The sequence below is a fragment of the Grus americana genome, chromosome 5 (genome assembly GCF_028858705.1).
Source record: "Grus americana isolate bGruAme1 chromosome 5, bGruAme1.mat, whole genome shotgun sequence".
Lineage (NCBI taxonomy): Eukaryota > Metazoa > Chordata > Aves > Gruiformes > Gruidae > Grus > Grus americana.
In genome coordinates this window covers 25887935-25907427 of record NC_072856.1, presented here as the reverse complement: position 1 = coordinate 25907427, position 19493 = coordinate 25887935, and the positions used below count along the sequence as shown (strand labels likewise).

The 19493-nt window shown below is 45.8% G+C and overlaps 1 protein-coding gene across 1 annotated transcript in view; it reads right to left on the bottom strand.

Moving 5' to 3' along the window:
- Nucleotides 1-6323, bottom strand: part of TSPAN18 (tetraspanin 18) — a 126632-nt gene extending 120309 nt beyond the window's left edge. The window contains exon 1 of the mRNA XM_054826635.1: nt 6189-6323. The gene's annotated coding sequence lies outside the window, so the exon portion shown is untranslated. The remainder of the gene's footprint in view (nt 1-6188) is intronic.
- Between the last annotated feature and the right edge of the window lie 13170 nt (nt 6324-19493).

Here is a 19493-nt window from a genome sequence, read left to right as displayed (position 1 = left end):
TTGTTGGAGGGATTACACAGACAGGAGAGATCCTGCGCAGAAACAAGACCCATACTAAAAACCTGTGATAATTAAAACCACGCATCCATCATCTCTAAGGACAATGACAAGATACTGATTTTGGTTTTAACTGAATTGGTGGACAACAAGCTCTCCATGAGCCACCAACGTGCCCTTGTGGCCAAGAAGGCCAATGGTATCTATCCTGGGGTACATGAAGAAGAGCGTGGCCAGCAGGTCGAGGGAGGTTATCCTCCCCCTCTACTCTGCCCTGGTGAGGCCACATCTGGAATTCTGTGTCCAGTCCTGGGCTCCCCAGTTCCAGACAGACAGGGAACTACTGGAGACAGTCCAGAGGACGGCTACAAGGATGATTAGGGGACTGGAGCATCTCCCTTATGAGGACAGGCTGAGAGAGCTGGGTCTGTTTAGCCTGGAGAAGAGAAGACTGAGAGGGGATCTCATCAACGCTTGCAAATACCTAAAGGGTGGATGTCAAGAGGATGGGGCCAGACTCATTTCAGTGGTGGCCAACGACAGGACAATGGGCAACAGGCACAAACTGGGACACAGGAAGTTCTGTCTGAATATGTGAGGGTGACCGAGCACTGGAACAGGCTGCCCAGAGAGGTTCTGGAGTCTCCTTCTCTGGAGATATTCAAAACCCACCTGGATGCGATCCTGTGCAACCTGCTCTAGGTGATCCTGCTTTAGCAGAGGGGTTGGACTCGATCTCCAGAGGTCCCTTCCAACCCCTGCCATTCTGTGATTTTGTGAATTTGGTGAGGGTAAATTGACACCACATGAATCCTCTCAATTGTCACATAATATCCACTGCATATTAGTCCACCAAACATGAAGCATTCACTTTAGGCATGTGGTCATCCAAAGCTTCCTGTATCAAGACATCTGCAGAGACAATTCAGATCCCAAAACCCCACACATATACAACTCACCAGGATACTGAGCCCTTCTGGCTCTAGCTCTGAGGAAGACCAATGACGGACAGCACCTCCAGCACAGCTCCACTGCCCTGGAAGAGTACACACTGCTTCTTCTAAACTTTGGGAAAATGGAAATCCTTCAAGCCCATTGCTAGAGAACAGAAGGTGGCAGAGGTGCAGAGGGAAATCTCCTTTGGGAGCAATTTGTAAGAGTAATACATCTTTATCGTTTGTTTCTTTAAATCTTATCTGTGCAAAAATAAATAAATATAATAAATAAACATGCTGACAAACTGGTTTAGCAGCTGGTGTGGTTAACAAAAAAAGATCAATGCACCGCCTTCCTATAGCTGCTTCTTTCAGTCTCAGACAATTTATACCAAATTAGCCCATGACAGATCTTTAGCAATGCAGAAATGATAAACAGCAAAGCAGCTGCTAAATGCTCCAAGGCAAGAGGTTGGGGAGGGGGAAGTCCCATCAACTATTTGGTGGCATTGTTTGGTGGGCACTGAATTCACCCAAATTCTCCAGAACTAAGGGATCTGATCACTCATTCACCATTTTGGAAACCTGAGACTGAAAGAGCAGTGAAAAGAAAATAAGAAATGTGTCTGTTCCTTCCCCTACACCAACAAGAGGAATGCTGAACTGTGCAGTCAAGACCAATGGTAGGACCAAATGCAACTCGGCTGTCATATCAATTACAAATGAGATAGCAGCAGCCATCAGAAAGCAAAGGTCTAGACATCTGGAACACATCCTCATATGAAATACAATTAAAATCCAGCAGTCTTCCCAGTGCTGAGAAGTGGTGGCAAGGGAGGGAACAGACAACACAAAATATTTAAGCAAGTTTTAGAAGGAATAAGCATCATGAGAAAGAATGAAGTTGTCTGGACTTATTTTTCTGTACAACCTTTCTTTTCCTTCATTTGCTACTTCCAATTAAGATTAGCAATCATTTGCAAGAAAAAAAAAATAAAAAAGAGAAGTCCTAAGGAATGAGCAATTTCAGATGCCAAACAACTCATTCCTATGCATCTTGGGGGGAGAAATACACAGGCTTTGCTCTCTCATGCAAATACATTACTTGGTTTTGAGTCACTATTTTAAAGTGAAAACTAAAGACCATCACTTCCCAAAGCAAGTTACTTTCCAACCCTCACTGTACTAATTGCTTTTTTTTCTCAAAAAAAAAAAAAAAATCAAGAAAAATGGATCCAAAATCTTTCTGTCACATTTTATTGATGTCACTTTAAGTTAAACAAACAAACAAGAAATCATACTAACATTAGTCAAAAACTCTTGAAAAAGCAAAAGCAGGGATTATTTTGCAACAATACCCGCAAACAAGGACTGCTTCTGCAGCCTCACAGGATTAGCAAAGTGTATAGATATTCATCTGTTTTAATTAGAGCTCCCAAAAAGACCTTGGACCTGCTACCACCTCATGCAATGACTCATCTTTAAGATGTCAAGAACTACGCTCTACATCACAAAACTCTCCAAATCCAAACTTCGACCACCATCTGCTTAGATACCTTAAGCCTCACTTTTGTAGCATCTGAACTTCTCTTTTCAAGTCCTTCCTCATTTAAGACCCATGGCCCCATAAATCCAGTAGCTTCTGTTCCCAGACCAGTTGTGTCTGTTTTCCCGCAGCCTGGTGAGAACACACAGGACTCGAGATAATTAAATAAAAACACAGGAACTGCATTATTTATTTTAAAGGAAAACGTGTCTTCTAGGAAGAAAGTCCTTTATTTGGGCAAATCTGTAAGCTGTTTATCAGCTTAAACTCATTATCTGCCCATATGGTCTTAGCACTGTGGTTTAAAAAAAAAATGGGCATGCACTAGCTGATGAAATGTCATCTGCCCTTATGCCAGAAACTAGTATTTTTGCATTGACGTCAAATTAGGATTCTTGCCATAAGTGAAGGGCTACCATAAGGATAGTCATAATATTTTAATTATGAAGGGATCTTACAGAAGGCAGCAAGGAAGGCAAGGGCAAAGCAAGAAAACCCATTCACAAAAATACGAAGTCACTTAATTCACTTTTTGCCTCCTCTGCTCTAGTTCTTTTTGTTTGGTTGAGGTGGGGTGGGAAGAGAGTGAGCTAACTTAAAAAGAAAAAAAAAAAAAAAGCAAGAGAATGAGACACTAGAGCCAATAAACACACATCAAAGCATGAGATGGCTCTACTTCAACTGCCTACAGTATTCAACCTGGCATAGATTAAGGCAAGATAAGAGGTGCTAGGAGGGAAAACACTACCCCACAGCAGTGCAGACCCTCTCTCTCACTTGCTCAGCCCTGATGCTGAAAGAACGCCGAGATCTCAGCCAGCTCTGCCGTGTTGAAAGCAGCAAGTGCACATGATAGACCCAGTTTTACAGAAACCCAAATTTGTCCACCATCATCTGCTGTCAGGGGCCAGCTCCACGCAGTGAGGTGGTTTGAAGCCATTCCCGCTCCCCCATCGAGCCACTGCAGCAGAACGAGAGCTTGGTTTATTGATTCTGTGAGTCACAATTAGCCACGGGACGCAGGACCAAAGGTTTAGCACAGGACATTAAACCTGACTGTCTGAGCTGTCAACTTGGTTATTCCAAGATGAGAGAAACAAATTGAAGTCACAGTAACAGATGTTACTCGTGTTTTATGAACTGCAGTATTATTCCTAGTTACAGATACAGTTTCTGCCTTTTAAAAGAGACCTGCAATGCTGCATGTATGAAATTATTTGGATTAAACAACAGACAGGCAACTTGGCAAAGGACTTAAGGATAGCTCAGCATTTTCATACGCACACAATGATTCCCGTTTCCCTTTCGCCCAGCCCCACCTCGAGAAGTATAATACATGTTAAAGCAGCCAAAAATGAGATCACGCCAGGATACAGTCATTCATTGCCATCAGCTGAGGCGAGGATGCAAACACTCAGACCCCGCTCCTCTCCTGTGAAAAACACACTCAGCCTCTTCTCGGTTTCCATTGTGGGGAAATTAAGTTCCTGGGATCCGTTCTAAGTTTTAAGCAAGCCTGGAAACGGAAGACTGGTGTTCTTCCCAGGATGCCTTACCCTCACACCCCAGAGGGAATAAAGGGATTTCCCCATAATTTACAAAGGAAATCTGAAATACTTACCCGAGGAGGGAAAGCCACCCCCCAAGTTCATTTTGCTCCTCCGTACCCACCCGGCAAGCAGAGGGGCCACCGGCACTACAAAGGCTGGACTGGAAGAGCCGCGCCGACACGGCACAGCACGAAAGCCCTCTCGTGGAAACTGCCAGCATCACCCACCCGAGCCCTCCTCCTTCAGAGCTGGCCCTGGCCACGGCACGGGGGGTCGCGGCCTGCCCAGGGCATCACGCCCCAGCGCATCGCCCCCCAGCCCGGCTCCCACCGCGCCCCCCCCGGTTACCCTCTGGGCTGCAGGCTGATGGTTCGCCCCCCATCCGTCCCTTTCCCAAGGAGTAACAACTACCCGTTCACCCGCATCTCTCACGGGTTTCAACACACAGCAACTCAGGTAGCTGAGCAGCGTGCAGGACGGGTCTGCTTGGCAGAAAGGGTGCGACAATCGGTAGAAATTTGGTCTTGATTTTGCTGGCAGTCTGCAATATCTCAGAAAAGTTAAAGCTCTTCCTTTCTTCTTCTCACCCTGCTACGCTTAAATTCATGGCAACTGTACTGCATGGTATTTTAGCTTACGCCAACAAAAGCTGTACCTCGGCCACAACAAATACAGAAACATTAACTGCCTTCCAGGGAGGGTCAAACATTTGAATCATTTTAACGTACTATACAAATACTTCAGTGAGAGCAGATGATAAAGAAGTGCATCTGTACATTATGCTACATGGTCAAATTTGAAAGATTCCCCCCAAATTATGAAAAAGATAAAGAACGCACCTAGTTCTCCCAATGACATCCCTACCATTTGCTCTCAGTTTGTACACTTTTGAGACAGAACAACTGCTGCTCCTTACAAAAGCACTAAATACCAAAATAAGCTTTTTACTGGTAGAATCCATCAAACACTTGGATACATCCTGTTGAATTAAGACAACTCTTTAATAACTCCACACACTTTTTACCCACCAGTGAAAATGCAGGGTGAGCCCGTGCTCACAATTTGCATGTACCCAGCAGGAACACAGCCATCACCAGCACGCTTCTGCCCAAGTAGCTTTGGTAGCCACTGGCTATTCAGTGAAATATGTGCCTACAGTCTATTAATTGCGTTCAATTTTTCCTTATTATAATAAAAGAAGTAATCAGGCTGAGCTTACTAATTGCTGAAAAGTGCTAGAGAAAAAAGACATTACAATTACCAGACTTCACAGAACACCACCCAAATACAATGTATCTGAAAAAGTCATCTACTCTCTCACTACAACATTTAAAAGTTTCATCATAATTTTTGTATTAAGTGCCCAGCTGTACAGTTTATAAACCCCACACATCTCAGTGGGGTGGTGCCTCACGAACATGCTGGTACAGCTATAAATCTCTATTAGAAACCAGGGACTGACCCAGAGCGGCGGGATTGCAGTTTGCCGATCCAACTAAGTGTGAAAGAGAAAATTCCTACCGGACTGGACTGAAGTCAGAAACATGGGTAACTCTCCCACCTTCCTCATCCAAACTTCAGGGGTGGCGGTGCACCCCAAAGCGCTACAAACGCACGGCAGAGCGCCCCAGGCACAGCCTCCGGTCACCCAGCGGAGCCTCCGCCTGCCTGCACAGTAGGCGCGGAGCGGGGGGCAATGGAACACAGAAGTACGGAGGGCAGGCCCTGAGGCTCCCGAGACGCTCCTGCGTATCGACCACGAGAGGCTCCCCGACAGCCCGAGCCAGCCGAACTCGCCCCGCTGGTAACACCTCTCCGGGGTCGGGCCCCGGGGAGCCTCCCCGCCAGCTCCCTTGCCGGCGGTACTGCCAGGCAGGCTGGTATTTCAGCCCCGAGAAACTCGCACGCCCCGCACCCCGGGGAGCCACGGCGCTCCCGCACTCCCCCCGGGGCAACAACGCGGCGGCAGGGGGGAGGCGAGGCCCCTCCCGTGGGTGCCCCCAGCCGGCACCCCCGCGCGTCCCAGGGCAGCGGCAGGGCGGTGTGGTGCCACGCCGGAGCCGGCACCCCTGGCAGGGGGACGGGACCCTCGGCAGGGCTGGCCGAGGAAAGGTTGCCGCGCACAACCGTAGCGCCGAGAAGCGAACCCCGGCCTGTTACCTGCCGGCGACTGCAGCAGGCTCCCGCGGCGGCGGCTCCCCGGGGACAGACCGAGCGGGCGGCTCCCGGCGGCGCTGGGCTCCCACTGCCGTGCGCTCCCCGTGCCCGGCAGCCGCGGAACGCCAGAGCCGCCAGCGCAGCCGGCTCCACCTCCCGGCCGTGCCCCCTTCTCCGCCCCCGCTCGGCCCGGCCCGGCGCAACCCCGCCCGTCCTCCCGCCTGCCTCGGCCCGGCCCCGGCGGCTGGGCGCGCCGCTGCCCGTGCTCCATCACCCCTCTCTCCCCCCGCCCGTCGCCTGCCCCTCTCCTCTGCCCCGTCCCTCGCCAGAAAACTTCCCGGGTGCCCTCGGCGGGAGTCGCCAAAGGCAGCTTGGGCGCTCGTCCCTCGCGTAACGTGCCTCGGCGGCGGCTCGGCCGTTTGGGGGTGCGGGAGCGGCAGCCCGGGGAGGGTGGCCCAGGGGCAGCCAGCCTGGGAACCCCCACGGCCGGAGGATGAGTCCTGAGCTCGCAGGAGGCACCGGAGGAAGGCGGGCTGACTAATCCTCGTCTCCAGGGAGCGCCCCGTAACACCTGATGGGCTTCTGATGCGCCGGGGGTGATCCCCGGGATGCAAAAGAGAGAGACCGGGAAGGTGGGAGGCCACTTGTTGGCCGGTATCTTAGTGAGAGCTGCCTAAATGCATTCAGAGATCTGTTAGAGAAACTTCAAACAAAGAATGACACTGCGGGATTGGAAAGCCTTTCAAAAATGCATACCAAACCAAATGAAGACCCCGTGTTTGTGAAACGGGAAAAGCCAACCCTCCTAAGCCTGGTTTCCTAAGGAAACATGGCTTGTGCAGTTGTGCTCAGTGTGCGTGCCAATAACTTCTGAGCCAGTTAAACAACTTCAATTAAGTTTGACAACTACAAATTTCAGAAAAATAGATAACTGTGTAGAAGAGGTCATCTCATTTACTGCTCATAGGATGACTGTATCCCGAGTCCAACAGCATCCAACAGACACCAGGGAACCACAGACGGGGGGTCAACTCAGCTATCCCCTGGGGAAATCACACTTCACTGGTCCTGATGCTCACAACAGTCCTAGCTGGGTTGGAAGGAAAGAAATTGAGGGAGGAAAAACTGTGCAGAAGTAACACTGTTACTCAGTAACAATCAATCAGGAACAAGGGTGTCAGTAAATTGGGCATTGTGCTCACATATAAGAACAGAGATAGCACTAAAGAATTTGCCATCCTGCAAGGGCCAGATCCTGCCAGTGGTCCAATGCAGACAGGTCCTTGTGCTGATGTGTCCATGATGCTCTACACGATGGGGGATGCGGATCTGGACCCTCAAAGCTTATTAGAACAAGAGACAACATGAATGTCTAACAGTGCAGTGCAAAGGAAAAAAGATGCACCAGTGTGTCTGTATAAATATCTCTGCTAATGCCTCATCTATCTGGTAATGAACAGCTACAAGGCTCCCCAGGTGCAGATATTTGTTGGCATTGGCTTTCTTTTTTTCCTAATGTGATATAAAAATAGGGAGATACACATAGAAATTAACAGTTATGGTCCCAAATCCTTTTTTGTGTAATAGCAAAACTAGATTACACAACCAGACCATATTTGTAACGTATGTTTTGTTATAGTCTATTGCTTAAGACAGGCAATCATTTCAAGGTCTGACATTCTCTTGTAATGTTTGGGCCCATGTTTTTCCATTTCTGTTTCACTATTCATTTATTTGTGTCACAGCATGATCCTACCTCTCCTTGGTCTTTGTGGCAGAGTAGGGGATTTCCATTTCTTTATTAGACACAGTTTGACACGAAGTAATAGCCTTGTTCCTTATTTGATTCCTTTGCAAAAGACTCAGAGTGCTATTTTCCAGGAAGCTGGCTTGTCATACCCCTTGAGCAGCAGATCATGGTTCTTTCAGGCAGAGATTACATTTGTGCTCTGCAGACCTGTCAAACGGTTGGTCCTCCCTCTGCACCCCCCCATAACAATCTCACACATTTACCCCTGCACTGTCACAGGACCATTTCAGGACCCCACACGCCAGGCAATTTTGCTGTGTACCTGGTGAATAAACCATGAAAATGTGTGTGCCTCCATCTAGCCGCCCAACTCCTACCCCTGTTTTGTGGCCTAATGCACACCGATCTCATGCAGAGGGTTTCTAGGAAGCTGAGTGGGCTCAGTCCTGCCCAAAACACCACAGTTTTAAACAGCTCCAGATTCTATAGACAAGATCCCTTTCTCATTGGGGACACTCTTGGCATTTTTCCAACAACTGCCCCTCCCCCCCCTCCCCGCAGTGACATCATTATTCTGATATTTTGGAAAAAAGTGTAGGGCAATGTATCCTAAGACTTGTATGTGTTTTCTGTTTTCCATCCTGATTCTGTGAAACTGTTTTGTAAATGAACAAAAGTCAACTATATGTGACCCCAGCTTTCAAATCTTCCACATGCTCGCATAGACACAATAGTGCTCTTACATGCTCAACTGTGCAATTTAAGGGGCCACTATTGAAAATGAGCTTCCCGAGTTTATAGTGCTTTCACTGTCATGAAGGAACTGCTTTGTGAATCCCAGCCAGCACTGAATTGAGTTTTGCATTTAAAGCTGGGGTTTACATTCTTTGTTATGTGTAAAGGATATAGTATATCCTCTGTGAACTTAAAGCATAATAGTGACCTTCGATAAAACCAGTTTTACCATAGATAAACTTGTGAGAGGGCTGTTTTACTTGTTTTCTGATAAATACATCACTGAAGTGAAACCAGAACAGGGAAACAGTTCCATGGTTTAGCCCAAAACACTGAAGACATTTTCTCCTGTTTCAGAAGTGCCTAGAGCTGCAGCCCTCCTATCTGAAGGGTCTGTCCCTTGAATATTACATCATATGTACCGTAATCCAAATAGTCTCTCTGTTACACTTCTGATAGGCTTGAGTTTTCAGAAGCAGGAACTGCAATGTTGGGAAGCCATGAACAAATCGGGGCTGTTTCCTCACTGGTGTAACTTTACGGACTTTGAGAGAATTGAATTTCACTCCATACAGCTAACCCAATACTTACGAACCCTTTCCTGTCTGTGCTTCACATCTGAGTTCCCAACTTCACAGTTTCCCTGTTGCTTCCTTCCGTGGCCTCCCCACCTTTCCTCCCACTTCCTTTGCCTTCAAACTGCTCCCTTTCTTTTCCTATTATTTTCTCTCAATAGTTCTGCTAACGTCTTTCCCAATTTGCTGTGAAGGCGGATAAAGCAGGAATCCAAGCACAATCCAGCTTGGCTGTGGTTCCCAGAGCTGGACTGACAAACAGCCCAGCTCATTGCCTAGGCAGATGGGCAGAAGGAAACTCTCTGGCATCTGCATGCTGGAACCTGAGTACCAGTCTATTTCCAGATAACCATGGCACATTCCAGGAGCAATCTGTGCTCAGTAGAAATCTCACAATGTTATTAACTCTGCCATGAGACTGAATGGCACTTCTGAGAGAGCAAAACAAACAAGGTCTTAGCCACAAAGAGCTTGAGATGACAAACTGACTGTCTGAACCTGATCACCTGCTCCCAGATAAAGACAGCAAAGTAAGCGATCTTGGTTTTTCTGAAATGTCAAGTGCCTGTAGTGCTGACTGAAGTTACACTGATCAGTACGCTCTCTCATCTGCTATCAGACTGCTTTCCCAGGGCCCCTCCATCAGGCCTGGGAAAACAGCATGAGGGGGCAGTTGATGTACTGGTAGCGGGAGGTTTGTTCAAACTTCATTATTAAAATCATAATTAAAACCTTGCCAGTGTATTTTTCAACCCAGTTTTGCTTTCCCAGGCTCAGCTGGGAAAACTGAAGCTAAATTGTTTATGAGTTGGTTTCTTTGTCCATATCAGTGTTTCCCAATCATTTTCATCCAAGCAACAACTAACATTTTGGACAAAAAAAAATCACAGGCCCTCACGCAGCTTTGCCATGGTAATTTTTTTTTTAATCAAGAACTAAGCTGCGTTTTGAATATTCATTTACAGATTTATTTTTCCCAACTTTGTTTTCGTATTTACTTGATCACATGGTAACATACGTGCATGTTTTTCTGAAGGGAAAAAGCATGTTTTGTCATCATTTCACATATGACCTTCTCATGTCTCAGACCCACAGACCACAAGATGGAAAGCAGGCGTCTAGGGCAAAAGATACCCTCTTCTTAAGGTTATCCAATCCATGACCAACACTTCATGCTCATTGAGATACTCAAATAGGTAGACGTAATTTTCCTAAATGTTTTTCTGCCCACTTCCCTCCTTCCTTATCTTTGAAGTTGCAAGATTACACAAAAGAACTGGCAGTGGCACCTAAAACCAAAACTCCAGAAGCAATGATTGAATGAACCCTTGGACTCTGTCCAGAAAAATCTCAATTAAGAGAATTCTTTGTAATAATTTTAATATTCAGCATTGAAGGGATATTTTTAAAGCAAAATGAACATATTTAAGATGATAGACATTTCCACTGCTAACAACAGGTAAAGCTGTGTATTACCGAACTGGTAAAAAAAAAAAAAAACCACCAGAAAATATCCTGTCCACTGTTTGCTTTTTTTTCTTAAGTTTCCTAAAATGGACCTTATGCCAAAACCCCAAGATTTCCGACTGCACATCCTTTGAGAAAGTTCTTCACGTTCATATTTCCTCTGAAATTTGCAGCTGAGCTTTTTCTGTACTTCTTGAACTCTACATGGAAACAAACTCTGTTTCCCACAACCTTGTTAGTAATTTCCACTGAGGGCAAGCAAAATGGAGGCCCGCATTGTACCAGAAACCCCGCAGTCCCTTTCCCTTACACGTTTAAATATGACAAGAGAGACAAATGCAGTTATCTTCATTTACAAATAGGAAATTGGGGCATGAAGAATAAATGCTGAAGAAGTACTAGAGACCTGTGGCAGCTCCAGGACATAAGCTAGGAGATTCTGGATCCCAGACAAGTGCCTTACTCATCCAAACATCTATCCTCAAATGTTTTGACGCTTCTTGGCATTTGCATTTCTCTTATAACACAAAGGGAGGAGGCTCAAATGCACTTATAAAACTCCAGCTGACACTAAAATCCTGAAGCTATTTTTATTCTCATAAGATTTTACAAAGCACCTTTCTCCTTTTAAAAAAAACCAGAAAGCTAACAAACATAGCTCCAGGGTTTGTTGTTCCTTGACATGTTCCAATTAAATAACACTTTATTGGACAGTTAGAGTTCTTCATGCTGCTTCTGACAAAGAAAAGGTACGTAGTTCACAGATATCTACAGAGAAAAGCAGTAACTGCCAGGGGGCAGATGGAAGTGTTGAAAACTTCACTTCTGAGAACAGCTAGATGGTCACCCTGCAATTTGTTTCAACACAGCCAGTTGTGTTGCCATAACTTGTTAAACATCTGCTAAAAACATATGGAATCCTCCTGGGGGATGTAACTTGATGCTATTCATCAAACTATTTCACTGCTTCCCTTCTCCCCAAATGACTCCCTCCAGAGAGCCAACTGAAGGAAAGGATCCTAATGTCTTTATGTAGAAAGGGATCCCTAGCCAAAAAAGTGGTGATAGCTCCCCTTGAACCTGGAGAAGGTCCTATCCAAGCAAATTCTTCTGAAGCACATGTAACTTGGTTAAGGAGAAAAACAAAGCAGCACATCATCAGAACTCCGAATCAGTCGTCCCGCTGGACTCTCAGGTGAAAGCAGATAGCATGGTGTCCTACAGCAAACCTATTCCCCATTCTGCAGAAGTTGGTTTACATAGGCACTACCAGGTTAGCTGGGAGATTGCTGAAATTATGACCTGTGGCATGGAGGGACTTAAAGTGTTTCCTGGTGCAACATGAAATAGAATTTTATTAAATCCAGAAAGTCAGACTACCTGCTGTCTAAACACTGGGATAAACACTCATGGCTGTGTAAAATGACTGCAAGAAGGCTGTAAAATGCAACCATAGCGTCAGTGACCTGGAGCATTACGACTGGCACTCAGTTTGCGTGGTGTAAAGGTTGCTGAACATCACACACGATCCCAGAATTTTTCATTATCAAATTCAGTGCCCTAAGTGGGGTGTAGCTTTTAAGATCTGGACTGATCTCCAGTGACAGATGGACATGTCATATGCTAACAAGTCCATGAAGTAATGATTGGATGGTGATGCTACCATAACCTCATTGGGATAGCTGTCGAAAAGTACACAGCTTTCTTTTGTTCCCAGAAGTTTCTTTGTTTTTTCTCTGTTATGCTACTTTCATTAATAAAAGATAGTACTTCTCCGCAGAACTCTTTTCACTTGTCATTTACCCCCATTCCAACCATACACACAGCCAGGGCAGAAACAAAACTGCACAAGTTTTGCTTCTTTTTCCTCAGTCTCGAGAGTCCCTCTGTGCATGTGTGTGTAAGGCAGCCCTGCTCTTCTATTGACAAAAGGAACTCGTAAGTGAAAAAAGCATCCATGCTGGGTATAGGAGCTGTGAGATTGCTGAATGCAATCTCTTGGTGCTAGGTTAAGATCAGTTATTTTTAAAAGCATAGTAATAAAATGAATAGTCCTTGTGAACCCTTCACCAGGCACTAATTAATCAGCCTCCCATTTTTACAAGGGAGAGCAAATGAATGCCAGGTAATGTGCAGTGATTTCCCCAAGTGGGCATCAGGATTAGAATTTAGGGCTCCTAACCTGTGATCAACCTACATGATTGCACCTCTATCAGCTACTTCAGACATGAGGTTTCTTTACCTGAAGATGAAACCCGTTTCACTGGCTGAACACTCATTAGTCAGAATGACTGTTGTACAAATATGGTTATTTTACAGCTTATAAATATGGATTTTTCTAGGCCACTGTGGAACACAGGTTGGAACTATGTGAGCCCCTTATCTGACTGATTCCTGCTGCGAATGTTTTAAACAACATTGTGAGTTACTAGCTGCTGTTTCCTATCAGGAAGAGAGAAACTGTAGATTTATTAAAGGTTGGAGCCAACTTCACCCCTGGTTTTACTAGACTGATTTCAATGAAATAATGCCAAGGACACATTCTCTTAGCTAAGTAGCCCTTAGCCACCTACTGAGATTAACTTATTGTACATACATCACAAAAGCTTACAAAGCAAGAGAAAAGCAGCATCTCCTTGTTTCCTGTTTTTCTGAGCTACCCTCACAGAAGGATCCAGAATCTAGATTCTGTTTGAAAGATCCCCAAGACACTCTTCATTCTACTAGAAGGTTGAATCCAGCAAATCCTTGAAACCTGTAAGTATGGAAAGCCAGGCAAAGGCTCTGAAGCTTCCTGCTCCTCCCTCTTGTTGTAACTAGCCCCTTTGCACAGCCTTTCAGACCAGGTTTTGGCACTTGTGATCATGGCGGTGATAACAAATTGCAGAAGTGGCTGTGAAAGTTAAAAACGTTAAGAAGAAAATGTTAACCGGACTTTCCTGAAATCATGAAAAGTACAGCTGAGTCACGACTAAGGAGTTCAGAGGGGAACAGGGGTTTGCCCAAATCACTTCTGCAGCACTGCTTTTAAGACAGTGTCAATTGGCCTAGTAGTGGTGTGGAGTGGAAGAAGCAGTGCAAGCCCTCAGGCTAGCTCCTTCTGGTGGTCTGCAATCCAGTCTGTACATTTCCATTTTCCTCCTCAGTACACGACTCACAGCCTCTCTCCTGCTTTCATTTCCTCTTCTTTTCTCTAGGCTCATTTTCTCTGTCTCCAGCCCTGATGTGTTCTCTGTAGGACTTTCACTCTAATTCTTTACTTTCCCCCATGTATCCCTGTGATACTCACTCACTCACTCACTCTCAGGTCTCTGTGTTGTCTTCCGGGTGATCTCATTTCGGTTCCACAGATAAAGGCACAAAGCAGTGAGTAGGGAAAGGAGGGTCAGAGACAGACAGAAGGGGCTTTTTTCTTTAACCTGACAGAATCAGGACAAAAACCTATGTCACAAGCAGAAGCAATGGCATGTTAAAAAGGATGAGAATGGAAACTCTGGCTTTCTTGGAAACAGCCACTGAAATGAAGCAATAGTTTTGGGAAGCCCGGGGTATTGATAGACCAGCTGGTCTCCTTCCAACCGGGATTCGCTGTGTTCCAGGGCTATAATCAGGCAAATACAGAATTTGCCAACCAAGGCTTTATTCGATGTGCCAGCGAGCAGCCATCCCTTCACCTGAGCTAGAAATGGCTTCACTAATGTGCAGCATGTGCACGAGTCACTAAAGAGCCTTCACCCTTCATCAGTCAGAGAAGTGCAGTTGCATGTGCAGCAGGACCGGCAGAGGCGAGGGGATGGCAAGCTATTAAGAATGAAGCCTAATGGCCCCTTGAGAGCATTGGGAGTGGGGAAATAAAATAAAATTAAAAAAACCCTTCACCTGAATTTTAATCACACCCAAGGGAAGACATGAGATTTAATACAAAACATTACACAGCTGCTTTGCTACACGAGATTAACTTCATGTAACAGGATGAATAAAAATATTCCCACTCCAACTTTCTGAAACATTCTGCCCTGAGGCAGTGAGAGAAATGGCACAGAATGCAGAATGAAGCAGGGAGATGAGCTAGAGATGCTTTTAAGATCTGTGCAAGTCACCCATCCAAAGCTGGGCTCTGACACAAATCTCCTTCAGCATCTCAAATTAATAATTCATCCTTAGCTGGGCGATCATTATGAGATCTCTTTTTGTAGACAGACATTCAGAGAGAACAAATGTAAGAGTTTATGCCGGCTGGCAATACTGTGAATCTTTGAAAGCAACAGGCTATGACAGCACTTCTTAGGTTGTCCTAGTGCTATGCTTAGAGACTGGGCATCTGCAAAAAACTAAATGTGCGTGTATGAGGAGTGACCCACTTCTGCAAGTGGAAGTTGGAATGCCTCCCGGATGCACACATGACTTTTTGGCAACAGAGAAAGAAAGAAGCTCAAGGAAACTAGGAAAAGAGTTCAGAAGAGGAGTGTGAACAAAACCACCAAAGTGGCAAAACACCTAATTCTAAATTCTTTGTAATTAGTCATCCAAGATGAGCTGCTATCAAGGTCACAAGAGATCTTTGTGGTAGAAAGTATGCAACTTCCATCAGCCACCAAGAGAAGTTGTAAGCTCACATTGCAGCCTGTCAAAGTCAGCAGGGACTTAGTCAGAAATTGATTTACAAGAATATCAGCTGGAAGTATAACTTTTTTATTTTTCAAGCTGTAGAGTAAATGCACGTCCCTTGACAGGTAACTTTCCCTGTTAACCCCATCAACAATTTATGAAGCAAGAGTGGTATTTCCTTAGTGCTCAGCATGACAGGTGGTGTACGATTCACAAAATACACCTCCCTCCATGATCAAGAATTTCTAAAATTAAGTATTTCCTATTCCTGATAAAAATCATCAGAAACATCCAACTGATCATTGTGCACATTTTGCACTTATCTTTTTGGGGCAGCAGTCCCGTTACGTCCTGGAAATTAAGCAGCTTCTAGCACTGACTAGGCCTTGGAAAATAAATCCAGATCACAACAATTGCTATGAGTCAGATGTGATTTTCTTCTTTTATGCCAGACGAGAATTCACAATCTCAGTGTGATGCCAGTCATAGAAATAAGCAAAACAGAGAGTTGCCTAGGACAGCAGTGTGCTCAGGGACAGCGTGCTGCCTACTTAGTCTCTGCAGGAGCTTTGGAAAGGCAGGCTGGCGGTGGCTGTGGCTGCTCAGACAGAAGTCAGGGTTATTCCGAACAGATGCAGCAGTCACTTACCTGATCTCTTTCAGGTGTCTGGCAGCAGTAGTTGTAGCAACCCCAGTCCCCCAGTGCTCTCCTCTTCAGCCTGCAATTACATTTGCACCCCTTCCCGCTCCTCTTCTCTTGCCTGTGGAAAAAGCAGTCTCCCACCAGTCCCTCATCTTGGGGGCTGAAAAATTCAAATTTGTCTATGCTGTTGAGAAGCCTTGAGTCACCCCCAGGCACTGGTGATGCTCTGCAGCTGGAGGTGTTCTGAGTGAGATGTAAATCAAGATACATGGTCATAAAGCAGCTAGTGACAAGTCTTGGAGGGAAAAAAAGGTGTTATCTTTAGTAACCAGGCCAAATGCCAGCTCCAGCTAAGATAACAGACATTCTACTGACTTCCTGCAATTTTCCTTCAGTGAAATATTATCCTCTTTACTTCCTGCCAGAGTGTCATTTAGCATTGCTTTGCCAGTCTACTGTGATTCACCCAAAGGACGCTGCATTTCAGTAAAGACTAAAGTAACGCCACTACATTAGAGATGCATCCAAATTGTGAGATTCAGAATGAGATTTATATACATATTCAAGGGCCTGCGTGAATTCAGTGGTTTAGTTTAATTTTGGTCAGTGAAGTTAGCAATAATCTGTTATTGTAGGAAAACCCAAGAAACCAGTTAAATACATGGATGACATGAGCATTCCTGTCTGTATCTGGTGAGTAAATGTTACTGAAATAATTTCTTCAGAACAACAGCAAGACCCTTTTCCTATAGCACCCTGATCTTGGATTCCAGCAGCCACTAATCCTATCACCAGGAAACAACTGCTGCTCCTACAGACTGCACTGGAGTGCTCTTCAAACAGCAGGTACCAGCCAGCTTCCACTATCTTTCATCATGATAGCTGCTGGGCCATACCTACACCAACATTTGCTGCACATATTGCAGTTCTGCCTCAACAATGCCTTGCAGACACCACCAGGTGATACAAATGCTTTGTCATAATGTATTGCTTGAACCCAAGATAAAACTACACCAAAGCAATTTATCCCTACCTGTGTATTTGCACTGGAATATGCCAGTGTACCTGAGGAAGATGGAACAGCTCCCAAAACAGGCAGGAGGAACTGTTGTTTTTCTGTTCACAATGGGTTTCCTCATCAATCAGGCATGGTCATTAAAGCTTGCTTCCTTTAGCAGGATCACTATAAAGGGCAATTATGGAGGAGGAAAGGACTACAGACTTATGACTTGCCATCTTCCAGGCTTTGTCCTGAAGATTAATTGAATCCACCACTTTAATGAGGCTGAGTCCCCACTGAATGGGTGACCAACATCTTCACATTCTATCGTGACTTTACAATAACAAAACATCCTCTCTACACATGTAAGGCCATGTCTTTCACAGGAACATTAGGTACCGAGCACAAATCACAAGCCAAGGAGGAAAGGCGTAGCTATTCACTGAAATTCAGGAAGTATCAGAGCCTCAGGATCCATAAGGCCAGCCCTGCTGGCAATTTCTCCATCAAGTGTCACACTGTTCACATGTTCCTGCTTCTCCCTTTCCTCCCAGCACGCTGATGGTGGTGTCAAAGGAGGTGGGACTACAGCCAGCTGTTCTCTGACATGAGGTGTGCCAGGCAGTGGGATACTGCTCTCAGCTCCAGAAGCTGTCAAAGCCATCATGGATTTATATTCTGTGGAAGTAATTAAGGACTCCCCGTTGCTCCTCTACTCGCCTCCCATTTGTAGGGCAATCACATCAGACTAGAGTCATGTTCAGTCAACACTGCCAGCCTCCCCTGAAGCCAATGGGGACTATTAAGAGAGGTTACTGGGGCAGATGGAATATTTCCCACTAGAACGCACACACAGAGCTATAGATTTTGCCCTTGAATATAGCCTGTGGCAATTTCCAGCAGATAAATGAAAGCTTCTATTCTCATTGATTTTTTTTTTTATAATTATTTGCATCACCTCTTGCTTCTAGTCATAGTGATCCCATCTCCAGTCTGCGGTAGAGACACTCATTCATTTTTTATCTTCGTTAGTTGCCTGATTTTTTTCCATTCACTGGCTCACTCTCTCCACAACTAGCGCAGGGATACAGAGCCTTTGTGCTAAGGGAGTCTGGAAGGGGAGCTGCCGCTGCTCACCAGGCTCCTTTTGATAAGGTTTGCAAGGAGAAGGGACTGGCTCTGAAATGGTTAAGCAGTTTTCTTCAGCTAGCTTTGATCCTTCCCTCACCACCAACAAACTGGACTAGCAGCTCAGAGACACAGCCTGAGCTCATTTTATCCTCCTGCATCAGGCAAAAGCCTTGACAACGTAGTGAGTTCCCTAGCAGTGGGCTTCCCACTGTCACGTGAGGCTCATCAGGGGATCAGGACCCATGAGTTTTGCCAGGATGAAAAGCCAAGCTCTTCCAGTTTCCTGCCTAATAGCGGATCCCTCTGGCAGCGTCCTTGCCCTCCCCCCCGGGTGAACTGCCATTGACCCGGCGAATTCAATTAGTATGGTTCTTCCTTTATCAAACAAACCCCACATGGCCCAAACCAAACATGGTGTATTTGAAAACAAATGGATTGAAACGGCCCTAATCTACTCAGACACTGTCCTCTGCACATGTTCCCTCCGATTCAGCCTACCCACAAATACAATCAGGGAATCATCAGGATCCCATCTGGTCTGCAAGAAGAGAGGGGAGTCTGACACCCTGAAGAATAGAGTACCAGCAACTGGGGCCTGTACCAAATGGACCATTACAGTGTCTCGACAGCGCTTTTTGGCCTGGTTTTCTGGCTGTCCCCACTGTTGAGCCCTTAGGGAAAGTGGGAGAGTGCCTCAGTTGGAGTCCTAGGGGAGAAAGCTTGTGTGACCTTGACTCATACCATTTTCCCCACTCACAGTGAAGCACGGTACCAAATTGGACAAACCACACTAGCAAAGCACTTGTGTAAGCCACCACAGCAGAAACCACAGCACCTTGCTGGGAGGGCTCTGAATTACTTCAGCCACTGTGAAGATTTTTCCTTTATACCACAGCAAAGTTGTCAGCTCTCCAAATTATGGGGCCCACTGATCAGCTACATCTGTCCTAGGAGGCATGTCAGCAAGAAGAAACCCCATGTCAAAGGAGGATTCCCTACCTGTCTCCCCCAAAGGAAGAACGTAGCTACAATGAGGAGAAGGGAGCCATTTTGCTGGCAGATCAGCACGGCCACAGATGTTGCACCTACAGTTGCCATCATAGACAGCTCAGACTTGTTTGGGAGCCCTTCTCTAACACTGTGCACCAAGCAGCGAGTCAAGGTTGTCACAAATTGCTGGACAATATGTCCTGACATCTATTCAGACATGTCTCCCATGCCCCATCTTCTCTCAACCAGCAGAGACTGGGCACAACCCGTGACAGTAGGCAGGACATGGAGACAGAGGAAAGCCAGAGGGGTGGCCCTACCCAACAGGGCCCAGCAGAGATGTGCTGGGGGAGCTGTGGAAAAGGCCAAACACTCAGAGATCCCAGCTCCCTTTCACTCTGTGCCACAG